Here is a 12,740-nt window from a genome sequence, read left to right as displayed (position 1 = left end):
GTAAAAAAAATTACATGCTTGAAACCGTTAAAAGAAATCATAAATGAAGCTATATGTATCTATAAAAAAAACAAAAAAGACTCACGGTCACGGGGTTTCTTGATTAATACACTTAAGATTGTCTTCATTTTTTATTCTCTTCATTTCCTCTATCTGTATACTTTTAAAAATATAAATACACACAATTATGACATTAAATGAATTGGAATCTTTTTTATACTTCCTAAAATACTATTTAAAAACTTTAATAATAAAAAGAATTATGGATAGAAATAAAGAGAAGAATTATAAATCAATCCCTATAGTGGTCATAAAAAATTAAGACGACATGTTCCGAACCAACGGGGACAAGTTTTCCATTTTGCAGATCAGATATAGGTTTGTAGATTAGATCTAGATTTGAATACTAATTCACAACAAAATCCCTTAACTCGATCTCTATTGCTCACATTGGCCAACATTGTACTAATTTTTAAGGTGGACCAACATTATAAATGATCCGCTAAATACTTCATCACACACAACACACACCCAACCACCCAATTACACACAAAAGCTTTAAAACCAATTTTTCTTTTACTAAAAACTTTTATTGAAGATCTAAGACAAAAGCCGAAATCCATAGTGTTGTGTGTTACAACAAAATATGGTGGGGGTACATTTATTCAATTTCTATGTGTAAACCTTTAGTTTGATATACAATTAGAAGCATCATTCCCATATTGACAAACATGTGCAAACCTTTAGTTTGATATACAAACTAACTGTATGATAAAGAAAAATAAATACAAATTTCAAGGTAACCAAGATTCCCTTGATTCTCCTTAAAAAAAAAAAAAAAGACTCCCTTGATTCTCGGTGACATAATTTATTGTGAACCTCTTTTGGAGAACACTCGCCACTATGAACAATAACTCACTAGAAACATCACTGAAACCATCCTGATGTGCGTAGAATGGTGGTATTGTTGGTCCTATTATCCTTGAAAGAGAATTAAGTCAAAACGATCCTCGCTCACTTCAAAAAATCTTATTTAGAAATTGCTTTTAGACTAATTGGATCTTGCAATTTTTTTAAGAATTAAATTGATCAAGTCATCAAAAGTTTAAATTCCTTAAAAAAAAAGAGTTTGAATTAGTACTACTCGTGTATGGACAATTTTAAGAATTCATCTAGCAAGTTAAGATTAGTTACAACTAAAAAAAATTAGTTAAATATTTTATACCTATAAGTGCAAGATTAGAAAACCCTCCATATATTATATACATACATATACATTAATCAATGAATTAATTACAGGCTTTGGTACCAAATCCAAAACCGTGTATGGCAAAGTTCCAACCAACTCGCTGACAAATGGATCAGCAATCAGCATCATGTGACTGTACTTAAGGAAAAAGATAGTAATCAGATCCAAAACACTTTCATATTTTTGACCAATTCTCTTTAGTAACTTTTTTCCTATGTTTTTTCTAATTATGCCAGGTTGAAAGTTATCACACATTGAACTGTAGAAGACTTTTTCTCCTTAATTTAATTATTTCGTAGATATTATGCTTCTTAATTTATATTATAAGTTGCCTTCTCCTAACCAACATTGCTCATTCCACTATCCATATGTTTCAAATTTTGCTTATAAATATAGATTGCTCTCTCTTCTCTATTCTCCTCCTCAAATAGGTGATGCAGTAAAGGGTGGTCTCAAGATTTTGTCTTAGGTCCTTCTTTCACTGATTCATGTAAGTTATTTATTCATCCTTATAATTTTCATGCTCTTGTTTTGATTTGATGCATTTCTATCTTTCTTTGACATTTTCTATGATTTTTCGAACAATTTTCAATATATTATTTAGAATGAAAATTATTTATACCACCAAGTCATGTGCTAACTTAAAATGCATAAGCATAAAAATAATTTACACTAGTAATCATTATTTTCCTTTCAATTAAATTCCATCCTCATTCCTCAGTAAATGGTCATGATATGGTTTCATTTCAATTTCAAATAGTAAATAAATGCACAAAACAAGCAAATACAATCATGTCCTCAATCTTTCAAAAAAAAAAATCATGTCCTCAAATTTTCATAGTAAGTATATGATAAATTTGATTTGATAATTTTTATTCCCCTAAAAAATTTATTAGAATTTTTTTTATATTATGTTCTACGAATATATTTTTTTAGTACTGATGTTGAGTCAAACAACCTATAATGTTTCTTTCGTGCATTGCAGCATCTATTCACAATGTTTCCCTTTTAATTTTTTATATAGATTTATAATTTTGTTTTGACCAGAGGTTTATAAATTTAAAATCTATAAAAAAACGAAAATAAATAAATAAATATTGAAATTCCATATATACCCTTAAAAAACGCATGTAATATATATTACACTCAAGCAAACGCTACCACCATCACTTGTTCAATCTTCTCTCTTTTTCATTTGCAATACTATTTCTTTTACAATTTCATTTGAATTTGAATTTGCAGCTTAATGGCTGACCGTGTTCACCCCCGTGACTCACCACCAGTTTCTCCACAATCCGCCGCTGTTGCTCCAAAACCACCGTTAGATAAGCCTGTTCCGCCGCTGGGAACTTATGTCATCAAGATTCCTAAGGACATAGTCCACCGAGTCCCTCCACCGGAGAACGCTCGCCGTTACGAACAATACACACGCAAGAAACACCGTCGGAACCGTCATTGCTGCTGCCTTTGCTGGTTCATCGGAATAATTTTCATCCTCATCATGCTCCTTGGCATTGCCGCCGGCATTTTCTACCTTGTTTTCCGTCCAAAAGCACCAAACTACACCATTGAAAACATCGCCATTAGAGGAATCAACATAACCTCACCATTGTCCACGACAGGGATCTCGCCGGAGTTTGACGTCACTGTAAAAGCCGATAACCCTAATGACAAGATTGGAATCAGTTACGAGAAAGATAGCTCTGCCGAAATCTTCTATAAAGAGATGGGGCTATGTAATGGCATTTTGCCATCGTTTTATCAACCGTCAAATAATGCAACGGTGTTCAAGACGATGTTAAAAGGTAACGAAATTAAAATGAGCAGTGAAGATCAAAGAGCGTTGGTGAAGGCACAAACTGAACGGGAAGTGCCGTTAATGGTTAAATTGAGAGCGCCAGTGAAAATAAAAGCGGGGTCCGTTAAGACATGGAAGATTACCGTTAAAGTTGATTGCGATCTGATGGTGGATAAATTAACTTTCAATGCGAAGATTGTTTCTAAGAGTTGTACTTTTAGAGTGGATCTTTGGTAATTAAAAAACTGAAATTCTTTTGAGATTTGGTATTTTTTTAGATTATTATAGTTTTTCCTTTTTTTGGGGGAGATTATTACAGAGACATGATTAATACATTGTTTTTCGAATAATATTACTCTATGTCGAGATTATATGAGATTTTACACTATAGGACATACAACATAATATGATCTACTACCATTTTTCTTTTTTCGGTATTAACCCTTTGGTTTATAGAGGAATAGAGTCCTGGTAACCAAAACAAATGTTAATCAATCGAATAAATTTATTTACACTACTAATAATATATATATAGGTTATGATAGAAGACACCTTTTGTGAAGGTGTCTTTTATCAAGTTACTCTATGAGCTTTTGCGAAAAGACACCAACTTACTTTTATGAAGGTGTCTTTTAGCAAAGTTATAACTAAAAAGTGAAAATCACACCTTAAGATGTTGCTTGATAAAAGACACCACCAAAGGGTGTCTTGTAACATAACCCTATATATATATACAGGGCCGGCCCATAGCCCGTCGAGGCTGGGCTATGTCACCGGGCCTCAACTTTTTTGGGGCCCAAAATACTTTTTTTCTTATTGTGTAAGGAAATAAAAGAGTTATTATATATAATTAAAGCGAAAATAAATCAAGCATTGCGCGTTGCTCTAGTGTTGCGGGAATGTATAGTTGAGTGCATGGTCTTTCTTTGGTTCAAGTCCCACTTAAGCCATTTTTGCAATAATTTTTTTTTATTTTTTTATAGTACCTTATTTTAATTTTTTTGGGGCTCAAAATTTAATTTTTTTCTTCAGCCTTTGGAAGACTAAAACCGGGCCTAGAAATTGTTTAAGACGGCCCTGTATATATATATATATATATATATATATATATATATATATATATATATATATATATATATATATATATATATATATAGGGGAATGTTAATGCACACCCATTCAAAAAAATAGAAGGTGTGTGTTCTTTTGTATTTGGACCAAAAACCCACACTTTACCTTTTTAAAAGCCACAAGAGTGATTGGGTGTTATGGTAATTTTAATTTTTTTTAGATTATTATACGAAATTGAAATGCATAAATGCCAAGGCATACAATAAACAACAGATAGAGTGGAAGGGAATCATAAGAGAGGTTGGTGCCACACAGAAGCAAGACACATAGAATTAGGGGTGTTCGCGGTGCGGTTTGGTTCGGTTTTGAGCAAAAAAGTCAACCAAACCGCGAGATAAAAAAGCATGCGGTTTGGTTTGGTTCGGTTGATTTTTAAAAAGTCATCCAAACCAAACCAAACCAAACCAATGCGGTTTGGATTGGTTCGGTTTGTGCGGTTTATCGCGAGATAAAAAAATATTACATTAACTCTAATATTGCCAACTTGTTACAAAATAAACATAGGACATTTTATTTTGATGTTTATATGATAAAATATTAGGTAAAACTTATATCAAAATAGGTAAAATTAAGAATAAACATAAGCATGAAACAAATTATTGGGAAGTAAAGAAAACAAATTCATGACTGGAAATGAATTGAAAGAGATGGAAAGGAATTATAATCGAACCTGATGGTGCAACGATGGAAAAATCGAATCAAAAGAGATTATTCTTGAGCTATGTAATTGGTCTAGTACATATTTAAGTAATATTCATTATTCTTGCGGTTTGGTTTGGTTTGGTTCGGTTGCTGAGATGCAAAATGCAAACCGAACCGAACCGCGCGGTTCAGTGCAAAAGTCATCCGAATTCATCCGAACCAAGTGCGGTTTTTTGCGGTTTCGGTTTGGATTGGTTTGGTTTGCGGTTTTTCTATTGGGTTGGTTCGGTTTTGAACACCCCTGCATAGAATCATATTGATGCCTATCACAGAGCAGCGTCTGATCTTGTTGTTTTTAATCATAGAATGGACTTTGTGACACCACATTATATAGAAAGATCAATTAATACTTTGACCATTAAATCTAAAATCAATTGATTATATATACATAAAAGCTTACTTAGAAAATATCAATTAATTATATATACATTAGAAAATTAATACTAGAATACCATTTGTTTTGTTAAACTCATGCTCCCTCCCTAACTTTTTTTTTCAAGGTTATATATACATACTAAAAAGATCAATTAATTTGAAACAAAAAATCAATTGATTTTGTTATTTTGTTCTATAGAAACAAATTTGGATGAATGTGATCTCAGAAAATTAAGCCAAACAAACCTCAAAACTAATATAGTGAGATGATTACCTAAATTCTTCTGACAGCAATATTTGAAGTGAGAAGGGAGTGGAAAACGGTGTTATGTTGGTTGAAGGGGAAATGGTATTTGTTGAGAATTTTCAATTAGCTAGCTCCCCTTAAATACATAAAATACACGGTTCATTCCTTTCCACATTTTAACTTTCCATTGTATGAAGAAGAAATTACTTTATATAGATTCAAAGTAAGTAGTGATTCTTTGATGTTGAGTCAAAGCAAGTTGTGGTTACCAAAGTAAGAAATTACTTTATGTAAAGCCAAGTTTATATAGAGCCAAGGTAAGTAATGAATTGAAGGGAATAAAATTGAAGGTAAGAAGAATTAGAATATTTATAAAACACCAATATGCATGTCGTATTTTATAATTATTCTCATTCTTATTTGAAAGATTTACAAAATATTAAACTTAATTAATTGATTTTTTGTGTGGTGTAAACTTAACTAATTAATTAGTGACAAACTATTTATCCTATATATTAAGTGACTCATTTCTTAGAAAATAACGCGAAAAAATAAGTATTACTAATATGTTAGTTTATCATGTGTATATTTGTTAGTTGAGTTAAAACTTTTTTTTTAAAGATAGTTGAGTTAGAACTTTTTTCTTTAGGGATTTGAGTTAGAGCTTGTCGACATGCTTATATTAAATTTATCTTTAAAAAATGTAAACTCTCTCTATGTGTTGTGATATTAATAATTAGGGAGCGTCTTACTAACGAGTGTCATAAGGACATTTGATTAAGAAATTAATTAATAGAAACTTTCTTTTGAAAATATAAGTTTTTACTTTTGCCTTAGCAATAATTATATCATTTTTTAATGAAACTTACTTATTTTATTACTTTAACCAATGCTTAAAAGACATTTTTTTAAGGACTTAAAAGATATTACTAGCATTCTCCTAATAATTATAGGAATAAACATGTAAAACTACCACATATTTGAGATAAATTTATTCCCCCACTAATTTTTTGCTACTACCGATTATTTTTGCTACAGATTCATATAATAAAGAACCAAGGAGAATAATATCTAGCAGTGAAAAAATTGAATAATTAGTAGAAATAAGATGTATACGAAGATAAACTAACCAAATATTCATAAAATAATGGTCCATACCAACAATTCACGGGTTGTGGCCCGCCAACAAAAACACAACATCTAAAGACATTGTTTTTCTGTTTGCAGGCCACATCCGCGAATTGTGAATCTATGGACCACGCGACATTGTTCTTGTTCATAGACACACAGGGCTTGAGACCAATGAAAGGCTATAACGAAATAATGGTATTGAAGAATAAGAATAGAAGAGCCAAAATAGTTATTTTCATAGTGTGTGAAGAAGGAAGAAATAATGAGTTTGATTTGTGAATTCTGTTACATATATAGTTGGCATATATATTACATTTTATATTTGAAGCATGTAAAGGGTGATTGCTTGATAGTTGATGGTAGGTTGACAGTGAGATTCGCATGAATTATTCCTATGCGCATTAGTGAGATTTTTCCCCTCAAAGAGAAAGATAAAATATAAAGAAAATGAGAGATTGAGTTTTACGGTGGAGATTGTTGCACATAATATTTTTTTGAGAATTTCATGGAAAAGAATCCATTCCCAATTACTCCTATATTCGACACCTAAAAAAAATGTGTCATAAAAATGTGTCTCACTTTATAAAGTCCCATGTATTTTCTATTCTGGTCTATGTGGGACATTTATAAACTCGTTGTCGTTATTATGATTATATCACACTATGATTACCAAAATATGTTGCAGTTGAAGCCATAATTCTTCAATCACAAACGAATATTATTGTTACAGGTGAAGACTATATAGTATTAGGTCGAAACACGAAGCTCCAAATGAGTCTTTGTATGTGTGAAGGGGGCTTCTATGGTGTAGTCAAAAAATGACTTTTTTAAAAAGTCATTTTTGCATGCATGTATTTTTGCTTTAATCAATTAACGATAGAATATATCATATCGGTTACTTGTTATTGTTAATTAACATAAATTTTAGATAGCACCCCAGTTTATTTTATTATATCATTTAGAATACTTCTTTAGTAATTTACTTATAGTGTGCAGAGATCCAACTACATTACGTTGGATCAAGGGAAACATAGCTAAGTGAACATCTTAATCCACAATTAATTTTTTCAATAAGAAACCCAAGGGTAAAATTGAGAAAAAAATAAGTAAAAACTCAAAAGTTTGGTAGTTTACAATAAATGCTGTGCACTAGTCAGCATTTTTATTCAACAAACCAATCTATTTTAATCATTTGTGTTTAGAAACTTTAAACTCAAAATTTGGTCATGCCAAATAGCTAGACTCATAGAATATTTAGTTTTATTCCTTTTAAAAACTATATCTATGTATGGCATATGACTTTTTACTAAAAAATATGACAAATAAAAATCGATGGTTCAAGGGCTCCTAGACTTATTAGCATCCAAGGCAAGGCAGAGATCAGGGCAATTTTGCCCCCACGTTATAAAGTCAAAACTTATGTCATTTTCTGACTTTCCGGGACTTTTTTTATTAAAAAAAAAAACATATGAAACAACACATTACACATATGAAAAATTTCCGGTTCCTAAAATTAGACATGTCACTACCTTCCAACACTTATTTGAAAGTTTTCGAGTGTGGCCCAAAACTTTAGCATGCCCTATTTAAGCTGTCTAATTTTGGGATTCCAAATTCATCTAGCGATGGCTCTGTCGACCTTCTTGGATCTGCTACAGTTTTAAGAGAATTAGATATTGTGGGCCACACAAAATTGAAAAGTACCGGTGATACTCAATTAGTCCTTCCACTAGATCAACACAATAAACTGAACATGATTCTTTCGACCATGCAGAGAAGGCTAGTCACTGCAAAAACTGATATGGAGGACCTTATAGTTAGATTAAATCAAGAAATAGCTGCAATGGAATTTCTTACGACAAAGGTCAAGGATTTGGAAGTTGAACTTGAAACTACCAAGCAAAAAAATAAGGAGAACTTGCAGCAAACTATTCTGATTGAGAGAAAGATTTACTCAAATTCAATGGGATCCAGGAGGGTGGTCTCTAGTTCATTGAAAGAGTAACATGCACCGGAAGTTCTTTATTAGAATGGGAACTCGGGGGCAAGTTCTTCAGAGGCGAAGGAGACTGATGTAGGAGGGTTTTCATAATATTTTTATAGTATTTTATTATTTAAGCCTAATTTAATTTTTTTTCTTTTTTGTTTTCCGGTTGTTATTTTCAGTCCATTAGAGTTTGTTATTTCCCTATTTAACATATGTAGCCTAAGAGACAGATTTTATTTATTCAATAATATTTTAGAGAGTTTTCTCAATTTTCTGGTGGATACTGAAACCCTATTTTCACAAGTTTGTCGCTTGCAAACGTGTTCTTCTTCTATTTAAGCAAACTTGTTCTTCTTCTATATAGGTTTAGCGCTTGCTAGCCTATGCCTCTGTTCTGCGTCACAATCTCACAACTTTGCAATTTTGGCCTTAACACATATTTTTGAGTATATATAAGAGTAAAATTCATAGCAAAGAAGAAAAAGGGATAATCGCTGAAATAATGTAGCAAGAAGAGCGAAAGATTTCTCATCTATCTATCTATCTATCTATCTATCTATCTATTATATATAATTGAAGAATAGTGTGCAAACCCTATTCTCAACCCTACTTGCCTAAAATGACTATATTGCCCTCAATTTTTATTAAAATATTGTTGTTTCCGGATAATTGTGTATAATATTAAAATCAAATGAAAACAAATAATGTTATAATAATAATAATAATAAAAATAAAATAATAAAGAACACTTCCTGATAATGATAATCGTCTGATCAACCACTGGAATCATCATTGTTTATAACTGTTTTGGTTACTTTTGAAGTATATTATTTTTTTTTTTACCTTGATGACAATTCTTCATAGGCATTTTAACAAGTCTCCGGATAATAAATGAAATTCTTTATTAAAGGAAATTCGTTCTTTTCATCTCTTTTGACAGGAATTGTATATGATTGTATTTACATTATTCTTGCATCAACATACTCCACTCGAAGTTCGGATTTACACTTATGTATAATTGGGTTGTGTTACCGCTTAATAACTTTTTAGTGGATATATATTTTATGAAACTAATCGTTGGATTTAAAGTGTGTCACACACAACATTTGTATAAACTTTTAGGTAAAGATGAACTTATTTATGTTAATATTAACGTCTTATATGTTATTGAAGCATGATGTTAAGCTTAATGTGTATCAGTGATATAGCAAATAATATTATATTTATGTAAAAATCCTACAACACTCAAACAAGATCATGTAGTTTGAGTGCAAATATATATGAAAAAAATACTTCGTTTATAGACACTAAACTAAAGCAGTTTTTTGAATTTGAGATTATCAATTCTTGGACAAGGTTTTTCAAGAGAATCATTGTAGATCCTGTGACAGGATTTTCCATAGATAAGTGGTTAGGGTTTTCCGTTGATAATAAGTAGATTTTTTTAAAGAAATATACACAATTCTTGCATGTGTATATCTATAACAATATATAAAGAGGGCACACACCCTATTTATTAACGGAGCATTACCTCCTTCTCAGATTTGAAATTTATGCCTAATTTGTATAAAAAAACACTTTTTTTGAATAGGAATTTGTATAAAAACATTAAGGTGTTTTAGGGGGAAAAATCAAGTTTGAAAATAGATTTGATGTAGGATACAAGTAAATATTTAGACAGACATGATTCTTGTTAGCATTCCATATCTTGTTGAATTAATCTTAATAATGTAGGCAATGTTGATCAGAAGAAAGTGGTTGGCATTTCAACAGTGGATGCTTCATTCAAGTTTTCAGATGAAATTAAAGTTAAAAAATGAAGTTTAAAAGATATCATCCCAATATTAGTTAAAAAGGAAGTGAAGAAGACATGTTTCTTATTCACTTACAATCCAATGAGAATAATATATAATTTACATGATATACAATGAATCAATCAAATAAACACATATTTTTTATTTATTAAAAGCGTTCCAGAAAAACAAATTAAATAAAAGCCAAATCCTATAGCTCTGTAGCATGGTCTATATTTAAATAAAACTTATAGGGATTGAATTAATTCACATTCTTGATCATTGGATGGAGGAACCAATGCATACAATGCTAATATTAGTACGTAGTAGTATTCCAATTTCATACGGACAAATTGAAAATATTCTCAAAATAAGAGATGATAATTTTAATTTTATTACATTTACTGTCATTTTTAATCTCATAAAATCTAAAATTTTGTTTTAATATCAATTACCCATCTTTAACTACAAAAAAAAAAGATTAACCGGGTTCTTTTCACCAAATAACAAAAAAGAGATGGTTTTCTTTATACACCACTTTGACTTGAACCCAATTTTTCTTTCACATTTGCTTTTTACTTGTTTCCATTTTTATGCACTAAACAACAGAGTTGTTTGCAACACTGCAACATAACGGATCACTACATGTGTATCTCCTAAGAATCCCGCAACTTTAAAATTTTGGCCTTAACCCTACATTTTTATGTATAAATAAGAGTAAAAATTCATAGCAAATGGAGGCTGCAAAGAACCGAACAATAGAGGCAATAAAAGAAGAAACAGAGATAATCGTTGAAAGAATGTAGCAAGAAGAGCGAGAGATTTCTCGTTTTACAAACAACAGTCACTCTAGTGTTCATAAAAAACACTACATTTTTTTTAGGGAATTTACTATCTTTTTACAGCACTGTTATTTAATGCGAAACATGTAAGTATCTGATTTTTTTAGCTTTTTAGAAGAACTCTGCAAAACTGTAGTGGTTAGATTGGTGTCTCAATTCAGTTTAGTCACTATGGTGATTTCTTTATTTGCATGTCATGTACATCTTGTGTTTGTGTTTGTGTTTTTAATAGTCTTGCCTTTTACATGGAAAAATATCAACTGTTCCAAATTTTGGTTTAGTTTATTTTGATGTGCTTGTGTTAGGTGACTTTGTGTTATGTCTTTTGAGTGTAACTGTGGTTACTTTGATGATTTTCTATTGGTTATTTTGTTTTATTCTCTCTTTGCACACTTTGTGCTTGATAGTTTTATATTAACAAAATAACATCATGTTTGATAGATTTGACCAAAATATTTTTGAACAGAAAGACCAACATACAAAATTGACATATGCTTTTTAGAAGAACTTAACGAGATGCAAAATGTATGAAAATGATTGTTTAGCTTTTTTTATTCTTCATGTGATTTAATGTCCGAAAATCTAGTTCCTCGTGTAAATATCTGATTTTTTTAGCTTTTTAGAAGAACTCCGCAAAACTGTAGTGGTTAGATTGATGTCTCAATTCAGTTTAGGCACTATGGTAATTTCTTTGTTTGCATGTCTTGTACACCTTGTGTTTGTGTTTTTAATAGGCTTGCCTTTTACATGGAAAAATATAAACTGCTCCAAATTTTGGTTTAATTTATTTTGATGTGCTTGTGTTAGGTGACTTTGTGTTATGTCTCTTTGAGTTTAATTGTGGTTACTCTGATGTCTTTATGTCGGTTGTTTTGTTTTATTCTCTCTTTACACACTTTGTGCTTGATATTTTCATATTAACAAAATACCATCTTGTTTGATAGTTTTGACCAAGATATTATTGAACTAAATGACCAACATACAAAATTGACATATGTTTTTTAGAAAAAGTTAACGAGATGAAAAATGTATAAAAATGATTTTTTAGCTTATTTTATTCTTCATGTCATTTATTGTCCGAAAATCTAATTCCTGGTGTAAGTATCTGATTTTTTTAGTATTTTAGAACTCCGCAAAACTGTAGTGGTTAGATTGGTGTCTCAATTCAGTTTAGGCACTATGGAGATTTCTTTGTTTGCATGTCTTTTACACCTGATGTTTGTGTTAGTGTTTTTAATAGTCTTGTCTTTTACATGGAAAAATATAAATTGTTCCAAATTTTGGTTTAGTTTATTTTGATGTGCTTGTGTTAGGTGACTGTGTGTTATGTCTCTTTGAGTGTAATTGCGGTTACTTTGATGTCTTTCTATCGGTTGTTTTGTTTTATTCTCTTTTTGAACATTTTGTGTTTGATAGTTTCATATTAACAAAATAACAATTTGTTTGATAGTTTTGACCAAAATATTATAGAACTGAAAGACCATC

General features: G+C 30.6%; 1 pseudogene across 1 annotated transcript; it reads left to right on the top strand.

Annotated features, from left to right (window-relative positions):
- The first annotated feature begins 1,606 nt into the window (after positions 1-1,606).
- Positions 1,607-3,306, top strand: LOC146924540 (NDR1/HIN1-like protein 13 pseudogene; annotated as a pseudogene). The gene is made up of 2 exons (XR_015010192.1): positions 1,607-1,739; positions 2,492-3,306. The product of XR_015010192.1 is annotated as an NDR1/HIN1-like protein 13 pseudogene (transcript).
- The last annotated feature ends 9,434 nt before the right edge of the window (positions 3,307-12,740 follow it).

This window comes from Medicago sativa, chromosome 5, assembly GCF_051527215.1.
Source record: "Medicago sativa cultivar Bolivia chromosome 5, Bolivia_mono, whole genome shotgun sequence".
NCBI classification, from domain to species: Eukaryota; Viridiplantae; Streptophyta; class Magnoliopsida; order Fabales; family Fabaceae; genus Medicago; species Medicago sativa.
The sequence above is the reverse complement of the archived record's forward strand: the minus strand, read 5'-3'. Positions and strand labels throughout refer to the sequence as shown.